At 55.8% G+C, this 14,576-nt stretch overlaps 1 protein-coding gene across 4 annotated transcripts in view; it reads left to right on the plus strand.

The window, feature by feature from the left end:
• The window catches only part of TSPAN18 (tetraspanin 18), a 160,133-nt gene that overhangs the window by 108,077 nt on the left and 37,480 nt on the right, over positions 1 to 14,576 (plus strand). For 2 of the 4 annotated variants that reach the window (XM_045825221.1, XM_045825220.1), the window contains one exon: positions 911 to 1,041. The exons of the other annotated variants lie outside the window; for them this stretch is intronic. The gene's annotated coding sequence lies outside the window, so the exon portion shown is untranslated. The remainder of the gene's footprint in view (positions 1 to 910; positions 1,042 to 14,576) is intronic. 4 annotated transcript variants of the gene reach the window in all.

Genomic DNA, 14,576 nt, shown 5'->3' on the forward strand with positions numbered 1-14,576 from the left:
TCGTTTTAACTCCCTGCAGTTCTTAAAGAGAGATGCCATCATTGCCCCTGTTTCACAGACCAGGAGGCTGACACCCTGAGAGGACACCTGAGTTGTTACCTAGGCCCCGACTTCTGGAAAGGGGTTGCCCCAGCAACTGCCTGTCCGCCTGCCTCCGGAGCCTATGTTCTGGCCCCTGTGGGCATTGCCTCCCACACCTTGCCGGCGTGAACACAGTCAGGAAACTGTTCTCGCTTGGGCCCACCCAGTGTCACCTGACAGGCATGACGCAGAGCCTGGCTGTGTGTCCTTGGCTGCCCCCCGGGGCTGCAAGGCTGACGGCTACAAAAAAAGGGAGCAACCGTAGAGAGAGCACCCAGCCATGAATCAGGGGAGACCCCGGGTTTAGTCCTCACTCGGCCACCAAATTTCTGTGTGGCTTCGGACAAGTGTCTGCCCCTTTCTGGGTGTCATTCTCCTCACTGGTAAAATGAAGCCGTTGGTCTGGCTGGATGGAACATTCCGAGAATGCTTTGGTACATGAGAAAGGAGCTTTCCTCCAGTGTACTTGAACCCTCCCGGAGTTCTCACCCACTCGCTCAGAAACGTGAAGTTGTTGTGTTTCAGAGCAAACCGTGAACACTCGCCGAGCGTCTCCACTCCGCAAAGTGCACTGTGCTAGACACGGTGGGCGTGATGCTTCTGTGTTTTTTTGGGACCTACACACAGGCATATGCATACCTTTGCATCTTAGAATTGTCTGGCTTCCCAGTGCTGATATATAACCCCAGGCTTCTGCATCTTTGCCTCATCCCACTGCCTCCTTGGGCCCGGAGAGCATTTCAAACAAAAACAAGAGACCTCGGGGAGCATGAGCGGCAAGATCTCCATCAACCAGGCAGTCACGGCTGGCTCTGTTGATCTCTGACAGGTGGGCATCTCCTGGACAGCCCTGAGCTTGCATCGGCAAGAGCTTCTACATTGTCATCAAAGCTACCTGAACCCTTGGAATTTGGCTTCTGAAACGTGGGCACAGTCCTTTTCCAGACGCCAGGCACCCAGGTAAGGGAGTTCAGGCTTGTTCAGCATGGGGGTTCTGCTGCTTTTGTTGTTGTGGTGGCTAATAGTAACCGTCGGCGGGGTACCCTGTCATTCTTTATCTCAGGGCCCTGTTTTGGTCCCTACGTTAGCAGGAGGGCCCAGTGGCTAAGGCTCTGAAGTCCAACAGACTGGGGTTCGAATCCTGGACTCAGTGATCACTAGGAGTCTGGCCTGGAGCCCTTTCTGTGTCTCTGCTTCCTCATCGGTCAGCCAAGGAAGCAATAGCACCCACCTTTTGGGTTTGGGGCAAAGATAAAATGAGGTACTACATGCAAAAGGCTTCGAACAGGATGGACACATAGTAAGCTCAGAACCCAATCAAGGTTAGCTGTTACTGAGAGTACGCCTGCACCCATGACAATTCGGAATTAGTTTATTCTCGCATTGATGGACCGGAGCCCACATTCGCAGTAGAATGTGGACTTCAAGAGGGCGGGGGTTTGTCTGTCTGAGCTGAATCCCCAGATCCCAGCAGAGCAAACTGGCCATTATTTGTTGAATGAACATGGGTGTGGGAACATGCGTTACTCACCTATATTATGCAAAATCCTCAGAACAGAACTTGGGGGTCCTTGCATTAGTTGGACTATGGGTTCAAGTGTGTGTGACAAAAATCCAAAATAATGGTTCCTCAAACAAAAGATTGCTTTTTCTAAGTAAAATTCTGAGCTAAGAGGATTCCTCTGCATAAAGAGGCCAAGTTTCCTTGTGTCCTGGGACGCCACCCTCTCTTGTCTAGATGACCCACGATGGCCCACGGCAGTCTCTCCTTGCCACTTGGCAAGAAGGGGAAGTCGGAAAGGGAGAGGACCCAGTGCTCTGAGAGAACTGCACACCACTTCCGCCACGTCCCTTTGGCCGGAGTGCAGATAGAGGGTGCGCCTGGTCACAGGGGAGGGTGGAAATCAGTCTTTATTCTGGGTGGCCATCTGCCACAATTGTATTTCAGTGAAAGAAGAGGAAAATGGGTTGGGAGGACCCTCCACCTTGCCAGATCAGATAGTTTACCCCCCTTTTTCTCTCCATCCTCCCTTCCTTCTTCCACTCTCTGCCCACCACTGACCCTTTCACTGCTTCCATAGTTTCACCTTTCCCGGAATGTCATATAATTGAAATCATACAACATGTGGCCTTCTCATGTTGGCCTCTTTCACTTAACAGCATGCATGGAAAGTTCCTCCACGTCTTTTCACGGTTTGGCAGCTCCTTCCGTTTCATTGCTGAACAGTACTCCACTGGGTGTACCGCAGTTTGTTTTTCCATTCACTCACTGAAGGACATCTTGGTTCCCATTTTGGGTGATTACGAATCAAGCTTCTATAAACATTCATGTGCAAGTTTGGTGTGGCCATAGTTTTTGAGCAGTTGGGTAAATAGCTAGGAGCATGATTGATAAGTTGTATGGTGAGAGTATATTTAGCTTCTTAAGCAGCTGCCAAGCTGTCCTCCAAAGTGGTCGCACCATCTTGCATTCCTACCAGCGATGAGTAAGAACTCCTATGGCTCCCCATCCTCGTCAGCGATCGGCGCTGTCAGTGCCGTGGCTTTTTGTGCTTCTGCTCGGTGTATGGAGGCAGGATCCTCCTTCTGCAGCTGAAGATTATGAAACTCAGAGAGGGCACCTTGCCTAAGGTGGTAGGGCAGGTGAGACATCCAGGGACTTCTCTGGGCCTGCTTGACCCCTGAGCTCAATACCCTTCTGTTGCACCGCAGCCTCTGCCCACGGCAGGTCTCTCTGAGGCCTCGGACTAGTGCCCTGGGGTGACACTCTCTCCCCAAGCTCAGCAGTGGCTGGATTCCACGGCCTTGTTCAGTGTTTAGTGCCTGCCTTTCCCAGCAGGACCGAAGGTCAATGAGGCAGGACAGTGGGAGTCGGGGGGCAGAGTGAGTGGATCTGACCCAGGTTGGGAGGGGTTAAGGTTAGCAGACAGCTGGGAAGGCTGGGGCACAGGAGTACCCAGCAGGCTGCTGGCCTGTGCCCAGTGCTTGGGTCTGAGGGGCAGACTGAGCTGCCGCCCAGGTCAGCAAGAACCAAGGACAGTCCAGACGTGAAGGCGGATTACAGGGGAGACCCGGTGAGAAGAGGCAGTAAAGGCAGAGCTGAGATCAGGTGCTGAATGAGCTGGGAGTCAATACTCAACTCAGATTTGATTAAGCAAGACAGGCAGTTTGTTAGCTTTCTACATATTGGCAGTTTGAAGTCTGTTTATTGGTATCCAAGGCAGGGCTAAACCCAAGGCTCAAATGATGCTCCTATGCGTGCCCTCTGCTTTCCTCCTGGTGGGCTTCAGTCCCTGGCAGGCACTCCCTATGTGGCCGTGGGGCCGTGACCCGCAGCTCCAGACTGACATCCTGCTCACTTCAAAATCCAGTGGAAGCAGAGCTTCTCCTCCTCAGGAGTTATAATGAAAGTCCCAGAGTTGAAGCTTATTGGCTGGTCTTGAATCACATGACCCCCTATGACCAATCACTGAAACTAGGAGAGAATATGCAGATTGGTCATATGCTGATTGGTCAGACTAGGTCGTTGTTGGGACATGGGTGGTGAGGGGGGGTGTGTTGTGGGTCAGGGGAGTGGGCCTGAAGGTACCAGGGGGCTGGTAGCCCAAAGGGAAAGACCAGGGGTTATTTTCAGAAGAAGGAGGAAGCAATGCTGGGCAGACAGAACAACAGAGGCTCCTTCTTGGTGCCGGAGCAGGAGGCAGGGAACGGGGAGCTAGCAGGAGGGCTGACTGATCCCAAACAGGTTTTTCCCGTGGCTTACGGCATGAAGGGTAGCCTCTGACTGGCACACCTCGGTTTCAGTGGATCTGGTACCTGAAAGCCTGATGTGCACATTCACTCACATTCACACACACACACACACACACACACACACACACAATGGATCCGCAGGTGGCGCTTCACTTTTCCAAAGGATTGTTCCCTGAAGTCCTGCTCTCCAGCAGCTACCCCGATATCTCAACCACATCGTACCTGGCTGCCCTGGGCTCCCCTCTACATGCTTAAAGGACCTCTTCCTTCTCTTCATCCCCATCCCCACCCCACCCTCTCTCCCTCATGGCTGGGGAAAGTTTCTTGAGCTCCTTGAGCATTTATTTGCCCTCAACAGTCTTCTAGAAGACCCAGCCTATGACAGTCCCCTTCTTAGAGAGCAACCACAGCCCTCCCCTCAGCCACCACCTTCCTGAGGCCTCTGAGAGGGAGGAGGAGAGGGAAGAGGCAGTCACTGACCGAGCCGCAGACCCGTCTCCAAGGGGCCGCAGGGGCCTGTGTGGGGCGGCAGGGCACGGGCAGGCGGGCCAGCCTGGCAGCCCCGGCTGGCGTCCACCATGGCAGTGCTGTTATGCATTTAGGGTGTGGGGTGTGATTTCATTTGAAAAAAGATCTCTGCTGAAAAAAAAGATGGAAACCCACAGTGTATGCTTCTGCCTCCCAGGCTACTGTGGCCGAGCGCTTTTTTAGATACATCCTTTGCTTGATTTTGGTCAACCACAAACCTCCTGGCTCTTCATCGGTCTCTCTCTCTCTCTCTCTCTCAGCCTCCCTCGCCTGTGGATTCTGCAGCTCTGACTCACCAGGCAGACAACTCAGTGTTCAGCATCGCCCTGCCTTATATGGTGTGCTCAGTGCTCCAGGGGCAACGGGCGTTCGTTCATTCATTTGTTTCTTCAGCCAGTGGCTATTCAGTTGTTATTACATGCCAGGCAGTGTTTCACTCGCTGGGGACTGAGAGGGAGCAAATCTGAAAGGTCCCCACCCTCAGGGGTCCCTGCCTTCTCTGGGAGATCCCCAGAGGGCAGACCCTTCCTCTGCATGTCTTGTCCCCAGTCCAGTGTGTTCGGTGCGGAACCACAGCCGGGCTTGGTGGGTGCTTTTAAAGCCCCCACTACGACTGGTGCTGCAGAGATCACCACTAGACCATGGTGGTCCCTTCTAGACCACTAGAATGACTCGGTCCTCACTCTCTAGGACTTAAAATTTAAGATGCAGCTTGTGATGGGTCCTGGAGGGGGAGGGAAGGCCATGGTTGCAGATCTGGATGCAAATCTGGTCAAGGCATGTGCCTAAGACACGGGCAACCTCTGCTCCCATTCTCCATTCACTCAGCAGCCCCTCGGAGATCAGCGCTGGGAGACCCCCTTAGAGGGCTCCTGACTTGTTTTGGGGCCACAGACATGAGAGTACATCCCTGTCATCTGAGGCAGGGAATGAGAGGGCCCAGAGCAGACATGTAAAGGAAGGCTTGGGGGTTCCGGGACCAGATCGAGAAGCCATTTCTGGTGGTGATGGTGGTAGGAGACTAAGGAATGTAGTGTCCTGGAGCTGGGCTTTGAAACTGGGTGGGACATGGGACAGGCAAGGGTGCAGGGAAGGGTGACATGGAGGAAGAAACAGAACAAAGGCCTGCAGCTGGGACCATGGGGCTTGGAAGCCTGCCCGGCAGGAAGTGAGATAAACCCAGTCAGCTTCTTCCCTGCAGGCCTCCAGGCTTGGCCGTGCAGGCCGGTGGCCATCTTCACAGTTGCCTTAAAGGACAGCCTGGGTTTGGAGTTGAGTAGCTCTTCCATTTTCCTTCCCCCCCGCCCCCGCCCTTTATTCCCAGGAAAGGGAATTTTGGAGGGACCCTTAAGAAATGGTGCTGCCCAGGGACCGGGAGCAGTCAGTCCTCCCGCATCGGAGTTTCTTTACAGAACTTAGAAACCGCACATACTCACAGCTTCACAAGCGGTGCACCTCGAGGCCCCCCTGCGCTGGGAGTCGGAGGCTCAGACTCTTGCCCCCGCCCTGCTGCCGGCGTCCTCAGCCTCCCTGACCAGGAGTCTGTCACTTGTAAAAGGAGGGGCAAGGCCCCCTCCAACTCTAAACCTTTTATTCCAAGTCAGCCCTGGGCTCGGATCCCAGCTCTGCGAGTCGCACGACCTGGGCTCTCTGGGCCCCCGTGTTCTCCTCTATAAATTGGGGGTGGCAATGCTGCACGCCTCTCAGGCCGGGTGTGAATAGTGAGATTTAATGAGTTACGATGCCAAATAGCGTGTCCGCCAGAAGGTCGGTACCTAGTGACAGCGCTCATGCTAACGGTGTCATATGTACATTTTCAACTCTGTAACTCTGTGGGAGGCATCCTCATCGAGTCATAGGTACCGGTACCTGCAGGGCAGTGTAAGCCATGTCCCTGAAAGTGTGGTGGTGGGGCTAGAGCAGGGGTGTCAAACTCATTTTCACCGGGGTCCCCATCAGCCTCGGGGTTGCCTTCAAAGGGCCAAAATAACTTTAGGACTGTATAAATGTTACCATTACTCCTTAACTGTTGAGTTGAAATCACATTCAGCTCTTTGAAGGCATCTGGGAGGCTGATGGGGCCCCCGCTGAGAATAAGTTTGGCACCCCTGGGCTAGAGAGTCACGCCCCTCCCATCTCCAAACGTGGGCAGAGCTGCCTGCCTCAAAGTCAGATTTATTCCTCATCCATCAGGTATGAATTCAGCGCTCGCTTTGTGCCTGGTCCTCCCGGAGGCACGTGAGAGCCTGTCGGGGCTGGGGGGCCCCCAAGCCACCTGCTCTCAGCAGCTCGGGCAGCACTTTGAGGCACCTTCTGCCCTCCGGCTGACCTGCCGCCACCACTGACCGCAGCTCCTCAAGCCAAGCACTGGCGTGCTCGGGTCTGCAGGCCGGAGCCCTGGGGAGAAGTCCCTCCCCTGCCTCTGGTGGCTCCTGGAGCTTGGCATAACCCCTCTCTTCCCATCTTGGGGCTAAGACTCCTGTGAAATGCCAGAGAATCCACCACGATGAACTGGTCTGGCCTTGTACCTGGACAGACTGAAAAGACGGGTGGGATTTCCTGGTTCAGCATTTTGACCCATTCTGGAGAGGAAGGATGGCTTGCCATCAGGCATGGATTAGAGGGCTGTGTTTCATTCTTGCCTCCTTTAATGCCTGTTTGGATCCCGAATTGCAAGGAGTTTTGCATATTTCTGGAAGATGCATAACCTGCAGATTAGAAGGTGCTGAGGGGTCCCGTCTGCCTTGGGCTCCCCTGGCACTTTCCTGGTGGCTGTGAACATCTCACCCTCTGTATTTGCCAGCATCCAGCACAGAGCTGGGCACTCGGGGGTGGGGGGGTGTTGGTGAATGGATGGACAGATGGCCGGATTACAGCGGATTCACTGTAACACACGCTTTCCCAGCCTCGGGTCCAAGCTTCCAAGGCGCTCGGAGACACTGGGCTCTGGGTTTGTTTACCAGTGACAATTTGATTCTGGCTCCTGTGCAGCATCAGTAGCTTTCAAGTCATGGGGCGGATGCCGAACAAACGGCTTCGAGCTTGTCCATTTCTCACTTCCGTGTCTCAGCTCCACGTCCGGGTGACCTTGGCCATGTGGTTTCGTCTCTCTTAAATTCTATTTGCTCATCTAGAAAATGATAGCACTAATAGCAGCCAACTCATAAGGGCTCTGATGAGTGTTAGATTAAATAATGGGCGTTAAAATAAGCATCACGTGGTAGACACTCAGGAAAGGATGATGATGGTGTATTTAATGACCCCCTTAAGCTATTTGTTGAATAAACTTCTCTCTTCCAGACATATTTTTGCAGACTGCTTTGCATTTGTAAGACAAAAATCATTTTTAAAAATTGTTATTACAGAAGTAAAACATGCTCCTTAAAAATTCAAATGACCCAGAAGGACTTAAATTAAAAAGCAAATGCAGCCCTCCTGCCCCCTACCCCCACGGCCAGCTCTCTCCTTCCCTTTCCCCAGCCATATTCCCAAGTCGGGAACTTCTCTCCTTTTTTTTTTTCTTCCTAAGAGAAGGGGACAGGTACACATTTAGGAGGGGACAGTGACCAGGTAGCCATGCAGGCCCAAAGTCCCAAGGCTGGTGCCTCGACGGTCCCATTGGCCCCAGGGGTAGCCTGTGTCCTCGAGTCTTGGGGAGTGGCGTGAGGCATGCCACCTCAGGGCCAGGCCTGGAGGGACAGGCTGGCAGGCGCTGTGTCTGGCCGCATGCCTGGGCCCTTCTTCTGTCAGAGCTCCAGGGCTCAGTCCAGCCCAAGCTGCCATGTTCCCGGCAGGGCCGTCACTCACGCCCACACCTGTGCCCTGTGCCGCCACACCCCTCCCCCATCAGGAGGAGGCCAGGGACTACCTAGTGCACGGCCCCAGGCCCAGTGCTTCACCAGCGCTAATTGGCTTGGGGCGGGTTTAAGTTTTACCAACACGAGGATGCAGGATGTGCTATCTGCCTATATTCTTCGAGGCCTGACTTGCTCTGTGGCTGAGCCCTCTCTGCCCATTTCAAGGACATTCCACCCCAGTCACATAGGGGTGGAGGTGCTGGGGGACTTGCCCCTAGGATTGTGTAGAGGTCCAACAGTGTGGGCTTTGCCAAGTTCCCTAGGGCGCTCTGATGCCAGCTCAACTTCAGCATCCCTGAGGGCGACAGGCAGGTGGCAGGAGGTCTACTGGACTGTGATGCTGTGGCACATGGAAGGGGTGCCGGGGCCCTGCTGGGGGAGGGGGAGGTGCTGGGGACTATGAATGACATAGAGGGACTAGGGGGAGGGGAGTGAATTCCTAGTAGTGGGATCAGCACATGCAAAGTCCCTGGGGCAGGATAGAGCAGAGGCGTCCCAGGAGCTACACAAGTGCTGCTGGGGGGCAGGAGAAGAGGGCGTGAGGAAGGGAAGGATAGGCAATAGCCTCCTGTGCTCTGAGTTCGGGTTGCTCCCCAGAAGTGCTGGGGAGCCTTGAAAGGGTCTGTGTGGACGGATGAGGTGGTCTATACATCCGTGCCCTGGGCGGATGGTGGGGAGGGTAGAGTCTGAGGTTCCTGGATCACAGCAGGTGACAGCTGTCTTCTGGAGGGCAGGGCTGAGCCTGCAATGGATGGGGAGAAGGAGGCGGGGGGACTGGGATACCCCAGGTCCTGGAGCGAGCATTCCCTCAGGGGAGCTGAGCCACTGAGGAGCCACTGTGCTGGAGCCCAGGGGACCATCTCTGTCCCTCTCTGTCTCGGTGCCTCGGAAGTGTTGTGTGACTGTCCTGCGCTGCAGCTGCCATCTGCATGCCTTCCACCCCGAGTCTCCGTGTACTGTCTCCGGGGTGGAGGAGACCTGGATGCCGTCTGCACGGCCGGTCGCTTGACCTGGAGTGGAGGCACCAAGAAAGGCGAGAGCAAATCTGGACCCCTCTGAGGGTGCAGTTAGGTGCAATTTGGGAGGGAGCGGGAGGGACCCAGGTGGATGAGTGTGTAGGTCAGGAGGGGAGACCCGTGGAGACGAGGTAGCTGGGGAAGCCCCTAGCCAGACCAGTCCAGCCCCCTCGTCAGAGGCCCAGCTTCCCTCACTGCCTTCCCAGGGCCAGGCAGGCACATGAAATACAGCCGGGGCCTCTCGAGCCTGGGGCTCTCGTTTGGGAAGGGGCCTCCTGTGAGCTCAGCCTGTGGTCAGCCCAGGGCTGAGAGGAGGGAGCTTGCAAACCACAGCCAGGATGCTGAGCCCTCAGGGAGGCCAGCATTGGGGAGAGGGAGGGTAGGGTACCCCCTCAGGGTGGAGGGTGGGGCAGGTATGAAACGGGCCACTGGCTAGAGGGCCAGGCTAGTCCCCATTTGACTGGCTGGGCTGCTGCTTTGGGTTGGCAGCTCCTGTTTCTTCTGCACCCATTCCTGGGGCTAGTGTGGGCTAAAGTGGAGTTGCTCGGAGCCCTGCGATGCCAGCCCTGGCCTAGCCCACGTGCATTCCAATATCACGTTAGCCCCAAGCAGCAGTCGGCGTTGATTTGTGGTGAGCACTCAGAGCAGCTGCGGTTCTGGCTGAGGAGGTGCCAGCTAGGCCCTGCCCACTGGGTCCCCTCCCTCAGGAGGGCTCAGGCCTTTCTGCTTTACTCTGAGTGTAGACTTAACTCCCACGGAAAATCATCAGCAAGGATTTGTGGCCTCGTAGACTAACTGGACTGGGAGGGGTCTCACTCCTTGAGAAGTCATCATTGAGTCTTTGCTTACATACCTCTCGTGACAAGAAGCTCACTACCAACTGAGAGCAATGTTCAGATTGCTCTGAAAGTTTTTCTCCTGCTTTTACACAGGCTCTGGGTGCATTTCCTGTCCCTGCCACCAAATATGTGGCCTCAGGCAAGTGACTTACCTTCCAGAGCTCTGGTCTCCTTTGGTCTAAAACGGGTTTGATAAGTACCTACCTTTCACTGTGGAGAGGTTTAAATCAGACATCTTTACAACCGTGAACAGTTTAAACCTCCCTAGTACATCACTCTGGGGCCCAGGCCAGTCTTCTCTGCTGACCTCCAGGTCCCACGCCAGTCACAGCACCAGGATCCCTGCCCACCCCTTCCCAGCGCATAGTAGCCACTCAGTATGAGACTGGTTTCCTTGTCTCACACCTCAAGCAGACCCACCCATGGTGCCGTGGAGACAAAGCCAGACCAGGTCCACGCCTTTTGTCCTCACCCCCGGGACCTCCATACCACAAGATGCCCTGAGCCACCCCCCAGCCCTGCTGTCTGGAGGCTTCTGGGAGACCCGGCTTCCTGCGGGCCTCCTCCTGGTGCTGCGCTGTCCTGGGCTCTTCACGCAGCTGCAGAGCCCCACCTCCTCACACCGCCCGGGCTCTGCCTCGGGTGTTTAAAGAAGTCAGCTGGTGGGTTTGTTCCCTTTCCTCACATCTCAAGCAGCAAGCAATAACAAGAAAGTGCCTGTGCGAGACCCCAGGTGGAGAAGGCGTCTCAGAGACGGAGGTGACCGCAGGGCGGCCAGCCACTGCCGCCATGGGGTGTGGCCGTCACCCTCAACCACGGGCTTGGCCCCTCTGGACTCCTTTGTTGGCGATTGTGCTTTCCTGGTGGTGGTGTTTTTTTTAAACCGATTTAAGGAGGTAGAATTTACGCACCGTAAAATTTGCTTGTTTCAAGGGTATGCTTCAACGATTTATAGTAAATTTACAGTCGTGCAGCCGTCCCTACAATCCACTTTTAGAATATTTCCATGGCCCCCGAAAGAAATCTGGTACCTATTTGTCGTCGGTTCCTGTTCCCACCCCCAGCCTTAGGCAACCACCAATCTACTCCCTGTCTCTATAGATTTTGCCTTTTCTGGATATTTCGTATGAATGGATCGACATGGGTGGACTCCCGTCTTTTCTGCCCTGGTGGAGGCGGGGAGACTGTTCACTCAGGGGTTTGCCCGCCCTCCCACCACCAGCAGAGGCCGTCACGTGCTTTCTCGGAGCTGGAAAAATCCGTGGAGACACTGAGTGCAGTCTTTACCTCAGTGCAAGAAGCGAAGTGCAGGATTGGGCCCCCCTGCCCCGTACACTAGGACCCCCTGACATCCGCTTTAATACATGCAGTGTCGGTAGCACCCCGTCCCCAGGAGACTAAGGGAATTCCCAGGTCCTGACCACATGCGAAGTGCCAGGATCGCTGGTGTCATTAGATCTCTGGTTCCATCCTCTGAGATGGGATCATTTCACAGCTAAGGAAACATCAGCTCTGAGGGGGTGCAGCGTTCACCCGAAGTCACACAGGCAGGATTTATCAGGCAAAAAGGTTGCACTCTGAGGCATTCCTCGGGTCTCCAGCATCACGGCAGGGGTTCTCCGTCACTTAGAGACCCCGGGGCAGCCTGGCACCCATGGCCACCGGTGGTTCTGGGTTGGTTCAGGGTATTTCATGGTGGCCTGGAATTTTTTCCAGTCCCCAAGGGTCCCATGCCTTGTCCACTACGACAGCGCAGGGACTTGGACACCCCCAGGAGGACTGCCGCAGCTCCCGAGGGTTCAGACCTTGTGCACCCCAGGGGTTCTGTGACAGCCCCAGGGACTGCACGGCAGCTCCAGAGCCCCAGGGATCCTACTTTTCATGGCTGCAGAGAGAGGACTATGCGAATTCCTAGTAGACAGACCCCTTGATGGGGAAAAGGAAGCAGCGTGGACGAGGGACTGTGCCCAGAGGTGTGCGTGCACAGTAGGAAAGTCCAAGGAGATACGGCTGGAAGCCTCCTCCCTCTAGGGTCGGGGGAGCCAAGGCCTCTGGACTCCTGAGGGTTTATTTCCTTCTGGAAAGCAGAGAATTAGCCACTTCAGGGAGGTCTGCGGGAACGCTGTCCTGACTTGCAGGCCTGTGACTTGAAGAGGCCTGAAGCTGCGCCTGTTGCCTAGATACGAAGTGCCATTCCTCAGAGTCCTCAGAGCCGGTGCAGTGCACGGGCTGGGGGCTACTGCTGTCCACGAGGGGGCGGGCATGCCTCCCTCACAGACCTCTGGGGGCTCACAGGAGCGGGGCCCTCCGGTGGCACAGCTGGGCTCATGCCAGCCCCACTGCTCCAGGCCAGCTGGGTGACTCATCTGGACCTCGGGTCTGAACTTGCAGAATGGGGATGGCACCACCGTCTGTTTCACGGCAGGGTTGGGGGAGATCGAAGTGCTCCGTGGGATGGGGTAGAGCCCTGTGTGAAGGTGAGAGAACGTGTTCCCACTGTACGTGGGAGCTGTGCGTTGCTGGGCAAACCCTGCACCACGGAGCCTCAGTCTCCTCGTCCGTACAGAGGGGATGGGCCTAGCACCGTGGAGGGCACACGGCGGTTTCTCGACAAATGTTAGTTCCACCCCCAACTCCCACACCCCTCACCAGGGACGGCAGCCAGGCACCCCGGGCATGAGGAAGGGGGCGGTCCTCAAGAGACAGGGCCCACCAGGCCCCATAAACATCAGTGACCCTTTGCCTTTACCTCCGAGCGAAACCTCCCTTCCTACCCTGGGAAGAACCCTCGCGATAGCTTGGCTGTCTCAGTCAGGTGCCGTGCTGAGAGTTTTACGTTTGTCATCTCAGCCGTCCCTGCCACACTACGAGAGAGTACTCTGGCGATCCCATTTTACAGACAAGCAAACTGAGGGACGGAGAAGGCAGTTAAGTCGTCCCAGGTCACAGGACTGGAACAGAGCTAGTCTGTCTTGACTGCAAAGCTTGGGCACTAATCACTTCTCTTCACAAGTATCCTTCTAGAAATTTCCAGGGGAGAAAGAGGAAAATGGTGAGGCGGGAACCAGCCAGAGAACTAGTTGGATGCTTGGCACCTGGCTGGGGGGTATATCGCGTGCCCTTCCAGTTCCCGCCTGGCCCACCTGGCACTTCCCAGCTGGCAGCGGGGTGGACAGGATGTGAGACAGAGGGGGCAGGCAGGGGCTGGGTCTGACCCAGGGTGGCCCCCTGGACCATTGGAGGGTCCCCACCCCTCAACAACACGCAGAACCTGCTGAGACTGGACCCCTCCCCTCAGGTGGGCCTTTTTTGAGAGAACCTGGGGAGTGGGAGGTGGGGAGTATTGGGGCTTCTGGTCTGAACAAGAACCATTCTGCCCACGCGTCAAAGGAAGAGTCAGGAGGGAATCCGACCTGGGAACTGGGAAAGGAGGAGGGCCCCAGCGGCCACCGATCCATTCTGCTTTTCTGGCCAAGTGGGGCTCAGCATGAAACGGGGGGCAGGACTCATTTTGCTACCCCCACTGCAGCTAGATCTGTCCCCGGGGCAGGGGTGGCAGGCCCCCGGCAGAGCAGGGACCCCTGGAACCAGCGCCTGTGCCCCAGCCTTCCCTCGCCCTCCTGGGGCTCTCAGCACAGCGTGGGCCTGGACAGCCGGACCGCCAGCCCAGAGCCAGCCAGCCAGCCTCCCTGATGCTTCTGCCAAATACCAGACCACTTATCGGGCTTTTCCAGAGAGCTCATGTCCCCAAACAGGGCTCCGGGCCTGCAATTAGGAAAGTAGTGAAGGGCTTAACTTTCTCTGGCTGTGGGTTTTTCAGTGGGAAAAATAATCTTGGTCTGGAGGGTAAAATAATATTTACTCTCCAGCAATACTCTCTGGCTGGGAGCAACTCTGGGCCATGGAGCTGCGGGATAGGAGCAGCCAGGGGGTCTGCCAACTCCTGCATGGTCCCCTCAGAAGTCTCCCCTCCCCTCTGCACCCCCCGGCCCTCAGCCAGGCGGGTTCCCCAGCTCATTCACTACAGCGCTGATTCCCATTATGAAAATGAGAGTGAGAAGCTATAACATTCAGTGTGTTATTACCGGTGGAGCGCTTGGCCTGGGCCATGAGCTCATCTGATTTGTATAGTTGTCTTGGGAGTCGGGCTTATAACCTCAAATAGATCCAGCCTCAAGTCCCAGCTCAGTAGCTTCTAGCTCTTGACCTCGGGGAGGTTTCATTTCCTGTGGGCCTCGGTTTTTCACCTGTGAAATGGGAGTGAGGATAGCTGTCCCGAGTGTGTCTGGAAGGCGAGCCATGGTGCATATAAAGCACCCAATCAGTGCCTCAGCTCCCAGTAGTGCCTCATATGTGGGAGGTTGTTTCATGAAACATAAGGCTCAGATACGTGAAACAACAGCTCTTCAGTGGCAAGGCTGAGATTCAGACCCGGGGCAACGTGGCCCTGTGTGACCCGGGCCTCCAACTGACCAGCCAGGGAGGGGCCCAGGGCAGGAGCT

This window comes from Phyllostomus hastatus, unplaced genomic scaffold (genome assembly GCF_019186645.2).
Source record: "Phyllostomus hastatus isolate PE091 unplaced genomic scaffold, TTU_PhHast_1.1 phas_scaffold_585, whole genome shotgun sequence".
NCBI lineage: Eukaryota > Metazoa > Chordata > Mammalia > Chiroptera > Phyllostomidae > Phyllostomus > Phyllostomus hastatus.